Source organism: Lissotriton vulgaris, chromosome 3_1 (assembly GCF_964263255.1).
Source record: "Lissotriton vulgaris chromosome 3_1, aLisVul1.2, whole genome shotgun sequence".
NCBI lineage: Eukaryota > Metazoa > Chordata > Amphibia > Caudata > Salamandridae > Lissotriton > Lissotriton vulgaris.
The window spans coordinates 527,257,900-527,275,915 of record NC_141689.1 but is presented as its reverse complement, the minus strand read 5'-3'; positions in this window follow the sequence as shown (position 1 = coordinate 527,275,915).

The following is an 18,016-nucleotide window of genomic DNA, read 5'->3' as shown; positions in this document are numbered from 1 at the left end:
ATTTCAATTGTTGGATTCTTTTTTAATTTTTCATAGTAGACATTGTTTCACAGTTGGCGATGTTCTTCTAGGACATATGCTCCTTTCTCCAGAATGACGATGTTCCCGCCCTTGTCCGCCGTTTTAATTTCAATTTGGGTGCCATTTGTCAAATTTGTCAGGGCTTCTCTCTCCTGTTTTGTCAAGTTGTCCTTGAAGTCTCGTCCTTTCAATTTATATAGATCTTCACTGACAGCTTCTTGGAATAGATCTATTTTATTTCCAGACATCAGTTGCGAAAAGAATTTTGACTTCGGTTTCATGCCACTTAAGCACCAGCCTCTTAGCTCGCAGGCTTCTACTGTTGGGATGCATTTCTCTTCTACTGTATCCAGATTTAGTAATGTCAAGTAACTCTCGGAGTCCTTGGCTTGTAAGCCACCGGTGTTTTCAAGTGCTTTTGATTGTGTTGTTAATTGGTGTTTTTCCAAAAAGAACTTAGCTAATTTGATTTTGCGCAAATAAAGGTACAGGTCTATCCTAACTTGAGCCAAATCCATTCTCTTAGTTGGGCAGAAATGTATGCCCTTTTTCAGCAAATTGATATCGCTTTCTGTTATGGTTCGATTGGATAGATCGACTACCTGTAATTCCTCCATTATTTCCTCTTCAGGCGCATGCTCCGTGTTTCCGCTCCTATTTTCTCCGTACTTACACTTACCCCTTTTTCCCCTTCTCTTGGGGTTCTTTGTGTCCTCTGGCATCCTCTTCCTCTTTTCCCTTGTTGTTGATATGAGGGGTGATTTTGCTCCCACTGTCGCTGTTGTAGTACGAGGCGAACGTCCCCTAAAAAAGACAGTTTGCCTTTATTTGATCCATCCAATTCAGTTTCTTCATTGGAGATTAATGATGATGCATTGCTAGATATGCTTGTTGTGCTGCTCCAAGTTACATTTTCTTTTATTGAGATGAATTTCCGGGCGAACGTGAAAATCCGATCCTCTGCATAATCATTGGTATCTCTTATGAATTTGGAGTGTTTTCTCTCTCTTACAACATTTTCTAGTTTTTCCACTTGTTTCTCAAGGTCATCCTTAAATTTGTAAAAGAAAAGGGAGGTCTCCTTAGTGATCCAATTAGGGACAAGGAGAATAGGAGTAAAGAACTTAAACAGTCCCAAAAGTTCAACTTTTGAGAAACCCTTTAGTGTATTGCCCTCATAACTCACAATGCCGACTCAGTAGAAAGGTATACAATATTACTCAATTTTAGACATATAGTGAAAACAGAAGAATACAGAGAATTTAAAAAACATTGTGTGTTGTAATAAAAAAGAACAGTTTATTACAAATCAATAACATCAATGTTATGTAACATCAGTACAGTGCCATACATTCAAATTTGAATTCAGTCTTTGTTAAAAAATTCCGGTCCACATATAAAGATAAAAAATCATAAAAATCACAGTTGTTAGGGTTGTCGACGCAGCGTTTCGGTGTATAACGATATCACCTTCATCAGGACAAACAATTCTATACAGAAAAAACATATGATTAGATACATTCAATAGTTTCATTTGAAAAACATTCTTCCAACAATTACCAAGGCACAGTCTTGTTTTCACTCTTTGTTCTATTTGCTTTTCTACACAAAAATACATTACTATTGATGAGTAATTCTGGCATTTGAGTTATACTAGGCTATACATATGGGTTCTTAACTTTAGTGACAGGAAGTCACCATGAGGTAGCTCTAAGAGGATAAATCATAATGCATACCTGCGAGAAATTAATTATTATCCCTCTCGTGTAAATTGGAGGTAATTTGATCATTGTGTCTCAAATGATAGAGACTCTGGTCTAACACTTCCAGTGCAAAATTCCTTTCTGTAAGAAGCATAAGATTACATAACTTGACTGTACTTTCTATGGCCAATTTACATGTTGTAAGGAAAAGCCCACAATATTTGGATGACATTTGTTATTACCTGCCAATTTCAGGAACTCAATGATAAGGAGGATGTAGCTGGAGGGGGGCCACCGTATTATAAAGAGTATGTCACTACAATGAAACAGATGTGTGTATTAAGATATGACTAGATATGCCAAAGGGTTGTACTCTGCACAATATGAATACAGATAATTCTATATGTTGCAGAAAGTGATTCAGGGTTTGTTGGACCTATTACTGGTATATATTAAATAGGAAAAAAATTTAAATACAGAATATGTTAGGGTCTGCTGGTAATTATTTCTTTAAAAAGGAGGTATTGATCCCGAGGGGACTACTATACAGGAAGGACTGGTCCGCGCTTGAAAACAAGATTGAAAGAATGTTAGATCTTGCAAAAGAAGATTATATAATATGTGATGTGGAGTATAGATTTTTACTTAACACTAACCCTACAGTGCCCGCACTATATGGACTCCCAAAAGTCCACAAAAACCCAACTGATCCACCTATGAGACCCATAGTGTCAAGTATAGGTTCTCTCACAGAGCCATTGAGTAAATATGCTGACACCTTTCTACAATCGTATGTAATTAAACAGAAGGCATACATTAAGGATACAGCTGCTATTATTAAAAAAGTAGAGAACTTACCGTTCTACCCTGATACACAATACCTAGTGACATTAGATATAGAGGCGTTATACACGAACATACCTCAAGACAGCACTATTGATATGATCAGAAGTCTACTCTGTCAAAGAGATTGTGACCCAACGCCCCATGAATCATTTATTATTGATTGCGTAACCATGGTTCTGAAAAATAATATTTTTTTATTTGATAAAGAATTCTTCAAACAAACAAAAGGTACCAGCATGGGAGCCACCTGTGCTCCCAGCCTGGCATGCCTGTATGTGGCACAATTTGAAGAAACGCACATTTTCAACTCTGTTGCCCCTTTCTTTGAAAACATTACAGTATGGTTCCGATATATAGATGATATATTTTTTATTTGGACAGGACCTGTAGACATTCTAGAAGACTTCATTTCTTGGTTAAATTTAGGTGACAAAAACCTTAAATTCACAAGCCATTATGATCAACAAAAATGCGAATTTTTAGACATAATAATCAAGCATGTGTCCGGTACCGTACAAGTTGAACTGTTTACTAAAAAAACAGACAGAAATACCATGCTCCATTATCAAAGCCACCATCCACCCTGTCAGAAAAATAACATTCCGTTCGGACAGTTTTTAAGATTAAAACGTAACTGTTCACAAAACAAAGATTTTTTAAAACATGCGGAGGCACTATCCATAAAATTAATAGATACCGGATATCCAAGACGGATGGTAAAACAAGCTTTAAAAAGAGCTAGGTATTTTAATAGAGAGAATCTTTTCCAAGAAAAAGTAAAAGATACACAAACAGACAAAAGGTTAGAATTTGTGAGTGACTATGGTGGAGTGAGTAACAAGATCAAAAACATAATCAACCGCAATTGGAATTTGGTGACAAAAAAGAATAAAGATAAAGTTCCAAAACCTATGTTCGCCTTCCGACGGAATCGGACTATCAGGAATAGTTTAGTCCATACCTATAGGGAAGACAACAAGAAAACTCAATTGACTGTTGATAACATGCCACTGCCCGTAGGGACGTTTCCATGCAGTAACTGCTCAAACTGCGGAAATATAATTAAAGGTGACTACGTGGAGCATAAAAAAACAAAACACAAAATTAAATCATTCATCAATTGTAGATCTAAAAACATGGTATATTTAATTAAATGCCCATGTGACTACATATACATTGGTGAAACATCCCGCGAAATCAGGTTAAGATTAAATGAGCATAAATCGGCCATTCGCTGCAAGAAAACAGGTGCTCCCCTAACGGAACACTGGACAACAGCGGGTCACAACATTGATGATTTACCATGGTGCGGCTTGGAATTAATAACTCAAAACAGCAGAGGAGGTAATACCAACACCAAACGTAAAAAACGTGAACAATTTTTCATGTCAAGATTTAACTCAGTAAAAGAAGGGCTAAACACAAGAGAAGACTGGGAAAGGATCCTATAGACATACCAATGTGATACCATAGTTTTTATAACAAAAAGTTGGATTTAGGACACACACATGACCCTGTATAAAGAAATGTCAAAACATTCCCTAAGAAAGATTGTTTTATTAAAAAGGTTGAAATCGATAGCCCTCCACTAATAGATAATTAAATTATGAATCTGTATCAGTTGATAATAACTTATACAAACTAAACTGGCATGAATAATAGTGATTTTTTCCATCATATATAATGCTGTTTTCTTTACCAGGGCCCATATGCATGAATGTTTTTTCTTAACTTAATTATAAATCCAAAAACCATCGCGAGGGCGCGGTAATCAAATAAGAAACCACAAGTGTAGTTTTGAAGACACTCGTCCTTATTGAATGATGTTACGCGAAAGATACTAGTGCAAATGACAATTGCAGTCCCTGAGTTGTATGTCGCACATGATTGATGCAATGCGATTGTCCGAGATTTTTTCCACATATAAAATGTTTTTCTCCATCGTTAGGGCCCCTATGAACAAAAGGGATATTTTATTTAATTATAATTCAGAGAACCCTCGCTAGAGCGTACTAATAAAATAACAAACTACAAGTGTTATTCGCAAGACACGCGTCCATATTGAGTGACGTTATGTGAAGGATACCACATTAAACTACAAGTGTAGTTCCTTCTTTGAGCGTCGCACATAATTGATGTAATGCGATCGCCCACATCTCGCGAGAGTTTGCTTCGAAAATTACCGCGATAATTCGCTTAAATGACAAGCAAGTTGACGCGAGCTAAAAACAACCTTCAGATCGAGAACGCGAGGAACTGTGAGGGGAGCAGGGAGGCCGATTTTGAAAAACAAGGTAAGCATCACCCCATTTGTGCGACAAATATTGTGCTAAATATCCCTCTAGTGTAACTCTGGGTGACCTGAAAACCGGTAACAGTTTGGTTACCGGGTAGAGTAAAATCGGGTAAATGTTAGTTATCTACAGGCATATAGAACTTAAATATAATGCAGCCACGATAATCATGCACAGACCAAGGTCTGTATTTAAAAAAATGATAGAGACGATGTCTGAGGTAAAAGGCTTGCCCTTTCGTGATTTCAATAAATAATGTTAATATTACTGTCCCAATATCTCTATGAAGACATTCTACTCTAGTAAGGGAATTAATTAAAACACAATCCTTACAATGCCACACCAGTATTAAATATGAGGAAGAGGTAGGAAGATGTTCTTTCGCTCGTTGGGTGGTGACACAAACTAATGCAATGACTTAAGAGGAAACTGTTCCTTCGCTCCATTAGTGGCGACATAAACTATGATAACTATCTGAGAGCTAGTCATCTCCTAATGAAGAATAGAAGTGGGGTTATAAAAATACCATCAGTTCCCACAGTAGCTTCAATAACCAAATGTGGTAGGGTAGCGATGTTACAAAAGCATGATAATATATATTGAACTATAACATCCAGTCATGATGGATAACACATAGTGATTGCAATGTAATCCTTCCCAGGTCAAATTGAAATAGACACTGCTAAAGGACACTCAGCGCTGGTAGCAAGTTAAAAGAATCTAGTCACGCTGCAGTGAGGGCCACATAACCCTGCTTTAAGGGTGAGTATGCTGTTCAAAATATCATTTTCGCATAAACAACCCCGTATAGTAGTCCCCTCAGGATCAATACCTCCTTTTAAAAGAAAAAATTACCAGCAGACCCTAACATATTCTGTATTTTAAAAAAAATCCTATTTAATATGTACCAGTAATAGGTCCAACAAACCCTGAATCACTGTCTGCAACATATAGAATTATCTGTGTTCATATTGTGCAGAGTACAACCCTTTGGCATATCTAATCATATCTTAATACACAAATCTGTTTCATTGTAGTGACATACTCTTTATAATACGGTGGCCCCCCTCCAGCTACATTCTCCTTATCATTGAGTTCCTGAAACTGACAGGTAATAACACATGTCATCCAAATAATGTGGGCTTTTCCTTACAACATGTAAATCGGCCATAGAAAGTACAGTTAAGTTATGTAATCTTATGCTTCTTACAGAAAGGAATTTTGCACTGGAAGTATTAGACCAGAGTCTCTATCATTTGAGACACAACGATCAAATTACCTCCAATTTACACGAGAGGGATAATAATTAATTTCTCGCAGGTATGCATTATGATTTATCCTCTTAGAGCTACCTCATGGTGACTTCCTGTCACTAAAGTTAAGAACCCATATGTATAGCCCAGTATAACTCAAATGCCAGAATTACTCATCAATAGTAATGTATTTTTGTGTAGAAAAGCAAATAGAACAAAGAGTGAAAACAAGACTGTGCCTTGGTAATTGTTGGAAGAATGTTTTTAAAATAAAACTATTGAATGTATCTAATCATATGTTTTTTCTGTATAGAATTGTTTGTCCTGATGAAGGTGATATCGTTATACACCGAAACGCTGCGTCGACAACCCTAACAACTGTGATTTTTATGATTTTTTATCTTTATATGTGTACCGGCATTTTTTAACAAATACTGAATTCAAATTTGAATGTATGGCACTGTACTGATGTTACATAACATTGATTTTATTGATTTGTAATAAACTGTTCTTTTTTAATACAACACACAATGTTTTTTAAATTCTTTGTATTCTTCTGTTTTCACTATATGTCTAAAATTGAGTAATATTGTATACCTTTCTACTGAGTCGGCATTGTGAGTTATGAGGGCAATACAATAAAGGGTTTCTCAAGAGTTTAACTTTTGGGACTGTTTAAGTTCTTTCATCCTTAAATTTGGACATTTCACCTGTAAGTTTTAATTTTGCTATTTTCTTTTCCCTTTCATGTAGTTGTTCCTTTATTTTATTTAATCCGATTTCAATGTGTTTGACCAGATTCTCAATCAGGCCCAGCGATGATTTTAAAATGAAGTCTCCGCACTCCTGCAGCAGTACGTTTGATGTATCTTGATGACTTGGCATCAATGTAATTCTTAGGCCCCTGGTCACCCTCTGAACTTTCAGGTATTTTTGTAATGTTATCAGTTCCCAGGATTTATTTATTTCTTTGCGGCTTAACCTCTCCCAAGTGCGCAATATCAACTTCACATCAATTTTTTCAGCACCTCTTGATGAGCCAGCGGCTTTATCCTCACTTACTTTTCCTCTTTCAAACATCGTGCTCAGTAATTCATTCAGTTTGGCTTCTCTTTTTTGCATCTTTACGTTTACCCTACCACACTCCCTTATTTCCTTATTATCGTGTAGGAGTATGCTTGAGGTGCTGTGTTACTGTTTCTCGTCAGTACTATTCTGCCGCTTGTTTCTCTGTTGAAACTCTGTTGCGGTATCTCACTGCAGCCCACGCCTCTAAACAAAACTGGTCAGTCGCGCTTGTGCGATAAACTTTTCACCCGCACTTGCGTTTTTTCTCTTCACTCACACGCTTATCTCGATAAAAAATTTCGAGCGGTGTGAGTCAGGATTGTCCAAATTCTTTACTAGCGATCACTGCTCCCAGCTCCATAAATCCCTTCACTCGGTTCCTCGTTGCTGGGTAATTGCAGCGCTCTACGTCGGTTCGTGTTCCTTGCGGCAGAACCACACCGCTTTCACTGTAGACACAATTCACCCTTTGCAGGGTGAATAATCAGGACAAACTTGCATACTCCGGTTATTTTACACTTTTTAATATATTTTAACCTTCAGATAGATATTGTGGCAGGTAGAAACAGATCAACGCGTTTTGGGAGCCCTCTTCCTTGCTCACGATCAACCTGGCCCCAGGGTGAACACACATTTGAGTTCAAATGTTCATTGGGTCTCTTCCTGTTTGCTGTTCGTTGCCTCTAAGCCTTATGGAGGATGTAGGTTTTTTTTTATACATTTCAGATTAGCCCCATGATATCCCATTTGACAGTGTGACAAATAAGGAATAGACAATAAAAAACAACATCATTGGGGAAAATTGGTTTGCTCTCCAGAATTGAAAAACAACAAAAAGTGCACATAAAAGTAATAATTTAATTGTATTGATAATCAATTGTAAAAGAGAGAAACTATTGGGACACTAGAATCATCCCAAATGGGATATCACGGGGCTAATCTGAAATGTAACAAAAAAACGGCACACTCCAGAAGGCTTAGGGGCAACACGGACAGCAACAGGAAGTGTCGTAATGAACATTTGAACTCAAATGTGTGTTCACCCTGGGGCCAGGTTGATCGTGATCAAGGGAGAGGGCTCCAGAAATGCGTTGATCTGTGTTGCAATTACCCAGCAACGAGGAACGGAGTGAAGGGAGATATTGATATATGTATATCTATATCTATATCTATATCTATATCTATATATATATATATATATATATATATATATATATATATATATATATATGTATATATATATATGTGTGTGTATATATATATATACATATATATATATATATAGTTAGGAATTAGCATTTACAAAACCTTGAAAACTCACTGAAAAAACCATAGGTTATAGACCATACATAGTTAGGAATTAGCATTTACAAAACCTTATTTTACTCACACAAAACCATTGAAATTCGCATATATAGTTAGTTGCACTAACTATATATCGCGCACCCGCAATCCACTGCTGATCATGTCACATATTACATCATTCATGACATGGTCAGTGACATCACTGATGACATCACTGATGACATCTCAAATGACATCACTGATGACATCACTGATGACATCTCAAATGACATCACTGATGACATCACTGATGACATCTCATTTGACATTACTGATCACATCACTGATGACATATTTTTTGACTCTGATACCAGACAACTTATCGTTCAGTCAATGATATTGTCTAGATTGGACTATGCGTCCTCTTTGCTCCTTGGGACTAATAAAGCAGAAACGGCTCGCCTCCAACGCGTCCAGAACGCAGCTGCAAGAGCTGTAGTAGGCCTGCCCCGCTTTAGTTCTACCTCCAACACTATTCGTAAGCTACACTGGCTCCCAGTAGCCCAACGAATACAATTTAAAGCGCTATGCATCTCCTTTAAAATCTTAAAACATCCTAATCCTAGAATGTTAAAACCCCTCCTAAGGATGTATGTGCCTATGCGAGCCCTTCGCTCAGCCAACCAGAATCTGGTTGAAATCCCCCGTTTCAATCCTGCTAGAGCTGGGGGACGCTCTTTCCGTTATCTGGCAGCCAAGCTTTGGAATGCCCTCCCTTCCAACTTGCGAGAAATTAATGATCTGTACCAATTTAGGAAGGCCATCAAAACTTTTCTGTTTCCTTAAAAATTCCGATTTTCTGTGTCTGTTGTGTTTTGTTTAGGATCAGCGCCGGGACGCCCCTTTGCTGGAGCAGCTGCGCGCTCTATAAAACCCATAACATAACATAACATCATTCATGTGATAATACGATGAACCTCTTCAGACTCTAATATAACCTTAGATACACTCAGTGTCAAGTCAAGTCAAAAGATCTTTATTCGGAATAAACACATCCATAAAAGTACATGCAAATGCAGTTTCAAAACAGTACAGTACAATAATATGACAGCTGGCAAAAAGACATAAAACCAATCAATCAATTTCACAGTAACACACAGAATGTCCCTCCTTGCTAAAAACAATATTATATACAATTAAAATATTTTCTGACAAACAAGTAAAAAATGGATGAGGAAAGCAGCGACATTAATAGGTCCACATCAGAAATGTGCAAAAATGCAAAATGTGCAAAAAAGAGTTATAAAGTGCTTAAAGTACAATGTGCGGATGTTATACATCAGTATATAAAGTGGCTCGTGATCGAACGGCAGCCTTCAAAAAGCAACTCACTCTAAATATTACTTCATCGGATCCCAGTAACAAAAAAGACCTCAATGCTTTCCTAAAGTTAGTCAACTTATGTTTTCTACAATAGGGCATTAAATAGTGAGCAGAAAGAGTTTTATAGAAATCGCAGAAAAACAAAAAGTGCATAAGGCTCTGTTTCATATTAAGGTTACAAGGACAATACAGAGTTTCTAGATGTTTGTTGTAACCCAAAGGGAAGTTTAGTAAATTTACTATGCTGCCATCTCGAAAGCGAAACAGTAAGCTCCTATTCCATCTGCCAAGGTGTAAACGTAAATACCTGTGTGGAGGGCCTGGATGTTTGATTTGGGGTTCACAATGGCCCATGTATTTTATAACGGTACACTTTGACAGGTTCTTCCTTTCCCGCTCTTCTCTGTACAAGTGATATAGTGCCCTATGAATAATAGTCTTATGTGAACGATTTATTACACTGGGTGAAGTAAACAAATTACCATACCCTACACTATCAAGGCTTTCTTTTACGGCTTTTAACCATGGTATGCAGTGTGCCCTATCACATTTTAAACAATCCAAGATTATATCACGGGTCAGAGTGGCAGCCGGATTAATCCATATCTTTAGCCAGAAGAGTGCTGGTCTAGATCTTACAAAATCTTCTATATACGATATGTTCAATTCACTGTGACATATATAGTTGGGGGAACAGATAACTCCACCCAGCACCTTCCGACAAAACCTGTTTTCTTCGGTCTGGATATGGATACAGTTTGTATAACCCCAAACCTCGGCGCCATATGTACCAGTTGGGATGCATTGAGTTTGGTAGATTTTTACTAGTGGCATAACCACATCAGCGTGGTTGGGTTGTCTTAAAGAAATGACACAATTTATAGCTTTACCCAACTTGTTCCTAGCATAGGAAACATGTGGTTGCCACGATCCAGTGTTTGAAAATAGCAACCCCAGATAGGGAAAAGTGCAAGTGCTTTTCAGTACATTTGACCCTGATTAAATCTCAACAGTTTTATATTTTTTGGGGCCACAGCTCATAATGAGAGATTTTTTAAAATTAGTGGACAAGCCTAGGTCTGCCATAAAATTGACAAAACCTGAAATTAAAGTGCGAAGTGCCTTTGGTGTGCGGCCCATTAGGACCGCATCATCAGCGTAAAGGAGGGTAGGTATAGGGACTCCGTTCACATGGGGTACATCTTTTGATAGGGTACTCAGCGAGCAGCTCAAATTATTAATATAAAGAATGAAGAGGAGGGGGGCCAGCACGCACCCCTGTCTGACCCCCCTACCAATGTTGATGTCGTCTGAGACTTCGCCAAATTGGTTAAGGCGCACACGTGCTCTTAGGTCACTATGTAAAAAAGCTAAAAAGGTGGACCAAGTAATCATCCAAACCAAAATTAAGAAGGGTGGACCATAAACGAGAACGGTTAACAAAATCAAATGCAGAACTTAAGTCCATGAAACCAAAATATAGGGGGGATTTTTTAGCAATATTATATTTAGCCATAATCAAACTCAAGTTCAAACATTGTTCCACCGTGCCAACATTGCTGCGAAAACCAAGCTGGCTAGGATGTAGAATCTTACTCTCATCCGCCCAGGTTCTAATCCTTTTAAAGATAACCCTCCCCAGGACTTTCAGGGTGTTATCGATTAACGATATAGGGCGGTAGCACCCGGGTCCAGCCTGTCGCCTTTTTTGAAAATCGGCACAATAGTACTACATGACCATGTTTCTGGGATTTGTTCATTCGTTAAGTTATTGAACACGTTAGTGTAAACAGACACTCACAGACTGTCACTCATCCATGGAGTTACTCACACACCTAGTCAGTCATGCAAAGAATCAATCACACCTCCATTTCCTCAACTATACAGTTATACACACCTTACTTATTCAAACATATACTAAAACATATTTACCCTCTTATACAATCCCTGATACAAGTTCACAATGATCCATACAGCCACTCACACATTCACTGGCTCTTATGCACAGTTATTTATATATGTCAACTCTCACATGTACTGTGTTTTACATATGTACTTACTTTGACATGTAGCACTGAGATATCCATTCACTCACCAATACACTCATGCACACTGTCAACCGCCCATACAGCTGTTTCCACATGCACTTTTGAACCCATACATCTAGTGAATCAACTGCTCACACATCTATGCACAGAGTCATACACCTCCCAGCCACCCACACACACTCAGTCTCCCATACAAATACTTGGGCAACCAATCAATAACCCATATAGTTACTCATATAGCTACTGATCAACACATGCAGCAGTTTACAGAACAACAGACATAATGATGCACAAATTAAGACAGTTTAGTCACTAACCCATGCACTCAGTGAGACACATTTAATCACTCACTCATACAGTCAGTCATGCACCTACTAAATCCTTCATCCAGACAATTATACATCCACTCATTCTTCAATATGTAAGACATATTTTACCTTTACAGAAACATACAGTCACTGGATGTTGTCATCAGTGATGTCATCAGTGATGTCATTTGAGATGTCATCAGTGATGTCATCAGTGATGTCACTGACCATGTCATGAATAATGTAATATGTGACATGATCAGCAGTGGATTGCGGGTGCGCGATATATAGTTAGTGCAACTAACTATATATGCGAATTTCAATGGTTTTGTGTGAGTAAAATAAGGTTTTGTAAATGCTAATTTCTAACTATATATGGTCTATAACCTATGGTTTTTTCAGTGAATTTTCAAGGTTTTGTAAATGCTAATTCCTAACTATATATAGTCTATAACCTATGTTTTTTTCAATGGTTTTTTAATAGCAAATATCAAAAGCTGTAAAATGTATTCTTCTTTTAAAGGAAAAATATATTTTATATGTATTTAATATAATTTTTTTATGTATATAAATTTTTTGAGGGAACAAATTTATCAACTATCATGCTGAAGAAGAGTGTGGGGAAAAAAACAAAGAGGAGGACTAAGAGGAAAGAACAATCGGTTCAAAAATACAATTGCTTTAAAGCATGAAGTGCTTTTCCACACATTTACATTTAAATAACCCATATTACAACATACAAAATATCTACAGAGGAGACGGTGTATATTGAATTTTAGACTCTTCATTGGTACCTACATGTTGGAACTTACATCACCTACACAACACAACAGCTCTATTCAGAGCTACCCTACCTCAAAGCACTCTAAAATATTATTTTAATATTTCCCTTGGTTTTCCCCTTGTTACGCTTTCCGGGACACTACCCGGTGCGCGGACCAGGCGCTAACCGTGCGAAAATTTGAAAAAAAGGTGTTTTTTTAAAAAATATATGGGCCTCCTCAGCCACCCTCAAAAAACCTAGGGGGTCAGGATATGTCTCCCGTGCCCCCTTATACCCATTCCCAACATTGTTTATCCTCCATCTTGTGACTAAATTCGTCCGAAACACAAGATGGCGGACACCCGTTACGCTACCGGTGAGCTACCCGGTTCGCGTACCGGGTAGCGCTTCCACCGCGAAAAATCGAAAAAATATTTATTTTATTTTTTTGCCCCGCGGGGCCCTTTAATAGCCCCCACATCAATCCTAGGGGGTCAGGAGGGGTCTACCTTTCCCCCTTTCATTCATTGCCCCCTTTGTTTATTTCCACCTCTTGTCTCTCGATCCTACCGAGAGACAAGATGGCGGCCGCTCCGGACTGTTTAGAATGTTGACAGTCACTGGAGAGCCAATCCGCTTCTCCTCGCGAAGTTCCGTTACGCGTCTGGTACGCGAACCGGGGTTCTAACCGGGACGCTGTCACAGATATATATTTTTTTTTTAACGTTCATTTCTCAAAATCCACTGGAGCACATATCTTGAGACCTAGCAAAGGCACATCGGGCAAACAGTCTCTACAATTTTGCCAAGTTTCAGAGAAATCCATTCGGCCGTTCGAGCTAAAAGTGAGTCCAACCGCCCTATGGAAAACTCAATGTTAAAAAGACGTTTTGGGACCCCTCTTTTTTCTCGGCCCCTGCTTGACAAAACCCCCCCAAACTTTCAGGGGACGCTCAGAAACACAATGTGCCATTTTCCTGAAAATTTCAGCCAATTCCGTCCATCAACACCAAAGTTATTCAACATAGAATTTTCAGAAATCCCTATTCAAAAAAATCCTAACTATATATACCTTCAGGCGACCGCCAGTAGGTAATATATATATATATATAACATTTCTATGGAAAAATGAAACCCCTCATTTTGTTCCTTTTCAAATTAAATGTATTAAGTGTTACCACTTTATTCCAATCAAGATGACTTCAGGTGTGCCATACTTTTGTCATAAGTAAGACTGTTAGCGTTCTAGTTGTTCTTTAGAACACTCTGGGACATTCTGTCATTGGGCTATAGTTGGGCTACATCTGGCTGATATTTGGGCTACATTTGGGCTCTTTTGTCTCTGGTGGCCATCTTGGGAGACTGCATATCAGAATTTTTTTAATGAAATATAAGAGGATTTGAGAAGTCACTCAAAATGTGCCCTAATTTTTCTTTCTTCAGCACTAATCATAATTTCTATGGCAAAATGAACCCCCTCATTTTGGTCCTTTGCAAATTAAATGTTTTATGTGTTAACTCTTTATTCCAATCAAGATGACTTCAGGTGTGCCATACTTTTGTCATAAGTAAGACTGTTAGCGCTCTAGTTGTTCTTTAGAACACTCTGGGACATTCTGTCACTGGGCTATAGTTGGGCTACATCTGGCTGATATTTGGGCTACATTTGTTTTTTTTGTCTCTGGTGGCCATCTTTGGGCTACATTGGGCTACATTTGGGCTCTAACATATATATAGCCCAATGTAGCCCAATATATATTTTTCAAAGTTAATTTTCATAAAAACCACTGGAGCATATATCTTGAGACATAGCAAAGGCACATCGGGCTACCAGTCCCTAAAATTTTGCCAAGTTTTGTGGAAATCCATTCAGCCGTTCGAGCTAAAAGTGAGTCCAACCGCCCTATGGAAAACTCAATGTTAAAAACACGTTTTGGGACCCCCCTTTTTTCTCGGCCCCCGCTTGACGAAACCCCCCCAAACTTTCAGGGGACGCTCAGAAACAAAATGTACAATTTTCCCGAAACTTTCAGCCAATTCCGTCCATCAACGCCAAAGTTATTCAACATAGAATTTTCAGAAATCCCTATTCAAAAAAATCCTAACTATATATACCTACTGGCGACCACCAGTAGGTAATATATTCAGTCGTAAGAAGTTACCCTTCGATGGGAAAGCCCTCACAATAGCTTGTTTCATACACCGGGATTCACAGCAGGATCCTGCACCCCTGCAAACAATGTATCAGGCTCGACGCATTTCAGAGCTTCCTCCTTCCTCAAGAGCCATTAACAAAAAACCAACAACAGCATGGTTTGGATCATTTTATTTAAGAGTCCCGCCTTTGACAACAGGTTACTCCCACCTGATTAAACATATGCCGCTAAGCATTATGGTCGTTGAAGTCCAAAACCAAAATATCAAACCCCAGTGGGTGCTGTCGGTGATCAACTTTGAAAGAATAAATCCCCAGTGGGTCAAAGTCTGTAGGCGTGCAATCATCCGCTGTTTGTAGTGCCACACCCGCTGTCGAACGCTGTCATCCCTTGAGCGAACCGGGGCTTCCCAGTTTCACAGGTCCGCACTGACGCGGCGGGGCAATCCCGCGACTTGGGCCAAGCCGCAAAATATTCAGTCGTAAGAAGTTACCCTTCGATGGGAAAGCCCTCACGATAGCTTGTTTCATACACCGGGATTCACAGCAGGATCCTGCACCCCTGCAAACAATGTATCAGGCTCGACACGTTTCAGAGCTTCCTCCTTCCTCAAGAGCCATTCACAAGAAACCAACGACAGCATGGTTTGGATCATTTTATTTAAGAGTCCTGCCTTTGACAGCAGGTTACTTCCACCTGATTAAACATATGCCACTAAGCAATATGGTCGTTGAAGTCCAAAACCAAATATCAAACCATGCTGTCATATTTTTCATTAGTGCTGTGCTGTCCACATTTTGAAGTACGAATGTACATGTAGCTGTATTTAAATGTCATTCATCTAATACTAGATGATATGAATGATCTGGTTTCATTACTGGAAATAAGGGATTATTCATAGGAGAGGTGCAATTTTCAATTACACCTTGGTATTTAAGTTGTGTGAGAATTTCTCTAGCATGCTTTTTAGCATCATTTTTGATGGGTTACTGTCTTTGAAGCTGTGGGATTGACCTCACTGGTATTACGTGATATGCAGAACCACCATCCTACCCCACATGTTTGTGATATAACACAGGAGCCAGCACTAACATCCATGTTTAACTGATTCTAGGACAAGTAGGATATATATACTATATACGTGGTCTAATGACTTGCCTTATGTAAACCCAACACTGATACCATCACAAACTCACCCTCTGTTCATACCACCTGTAGCACCTCACCATATGGTCCAATAAGGTACTTTACCCTGATCCAACCACGTGTATGCACTCCATACCATGGGCACTAACTAAGATCTAGCGATAGCTTCCGCATTTCCCTCAAGAGGGCCCTTAAATAGAAGTAAGCCCCTCACCAGATCTACAAACAATTTAATGTACTACCCATTCACGAGCAAATTTAACCCTAAGCATTCAGTATGCTAATCCATTCCTCACTATACTTTCCTTTGCCCCGTAATTTTTGAATAGTTATGTGGGTATAGAATAAACAACAACTGTATTTCATGTATGTGCTGTAGCAAACATGAATTGGCAATATTTCTTTTATTTACATGCACACTGCGACATGCATCACACTGTCACTTTAAATATGTGGGAATTCTCAGATGGTCATATGACCAAGATCTCAGCCGAGATCGAAACGCGTCGTACCTGTTTGCTGTAATAAACCCATGAATTTCACCTGCATACCTGGTGTGGCTCATGTTTTTTGCCCGGATTGGCGAAAATCTTTGTGGAAATATATATATATCTCATAGACTGTCGTATCTGCGTGGCTGGTGCAGATCAGGGGAGCGGAGGTAGGTTCGTTTTGCAATAAAGGATACCTCCATAGACTCCCCTGTGTGGCCTCACCTTCTTGCTGCTGCAGAGGTTTTTCGTCCACTAATTAGAGCGCACGCCAGCATCGTGCTGTAAGAGGCCCCTGCACCGTAAGGAGGCTCCTGGCTGCTGGTATCTGCTTTGGTGGAAATCATTATATGCCCAAGTTATTGGGATTCTAGGAGCCCACCACTGGAAGCGGCACGAAAACACGGCAGTGTTGGAGTAATTTACTTCACGTCGGGCATTGGATCATTGGTCCCGCCCCTGTCCCATAGACTGTCGTATCTGCGTGGCTGGTGCAGATCAGGGGAGCGGAGGTGGTTCCTGCAAGGTATTACAGAGGTGGAAGTAACCCGTGAACATTTGTCATCATTGATGCGGTGCCGGCCCAGCGCACTGCATCCTGGTAGTGGTAGTCCAGACGCACTGGTCGTCCTACCACGAGTTATCTGCGGCCAATGACATTCTGAGCTGTTGGGGGCGGAGTACTTAATCACCTGGCAGGTCGGGACCAGTGATACTCATCGGTCATTTTGTCCTGATGCTGCCAGAACCACGTTGCGCTGAGGAAGGCTCCAATGGAGCCGAAATGCATTCGCTTGGACTCTGGTTCGTTTTGCAATAAAGGATACCTCCATAGACTCCCCTGTGTGGCCTCACCTTCTTGCTGCTGCAGAGGTTTTTTGTCCATATATATATATGTATATATATATATATATATATATATATTTTCACCAAGACGATCCTTCCATGCACGAGAGCGGTCGACAGTGTGTGCTCGGCCCGAGGGCTGGATCATAGCCCAATTTTGAACACAAGGAGGGCGGCACAACTGGATACTTATTTAGAAGCTTTTATTGCACAAACACTCCACCGACGCGTTTCAGCCTCACGGGACAGTATAAAAACGAAAAGCGAAAAGGGACTTGCTGACCGTGAGAAAAGCCGTGAGGCTGAAACGCGTCGGTGGAGTGTTTGTGCAATAAAAGCTTCTAAATGAGTATCCAGTTGTGCCGCCCTCCTTGTGTTCATAAATATATATATATATAATTCAATG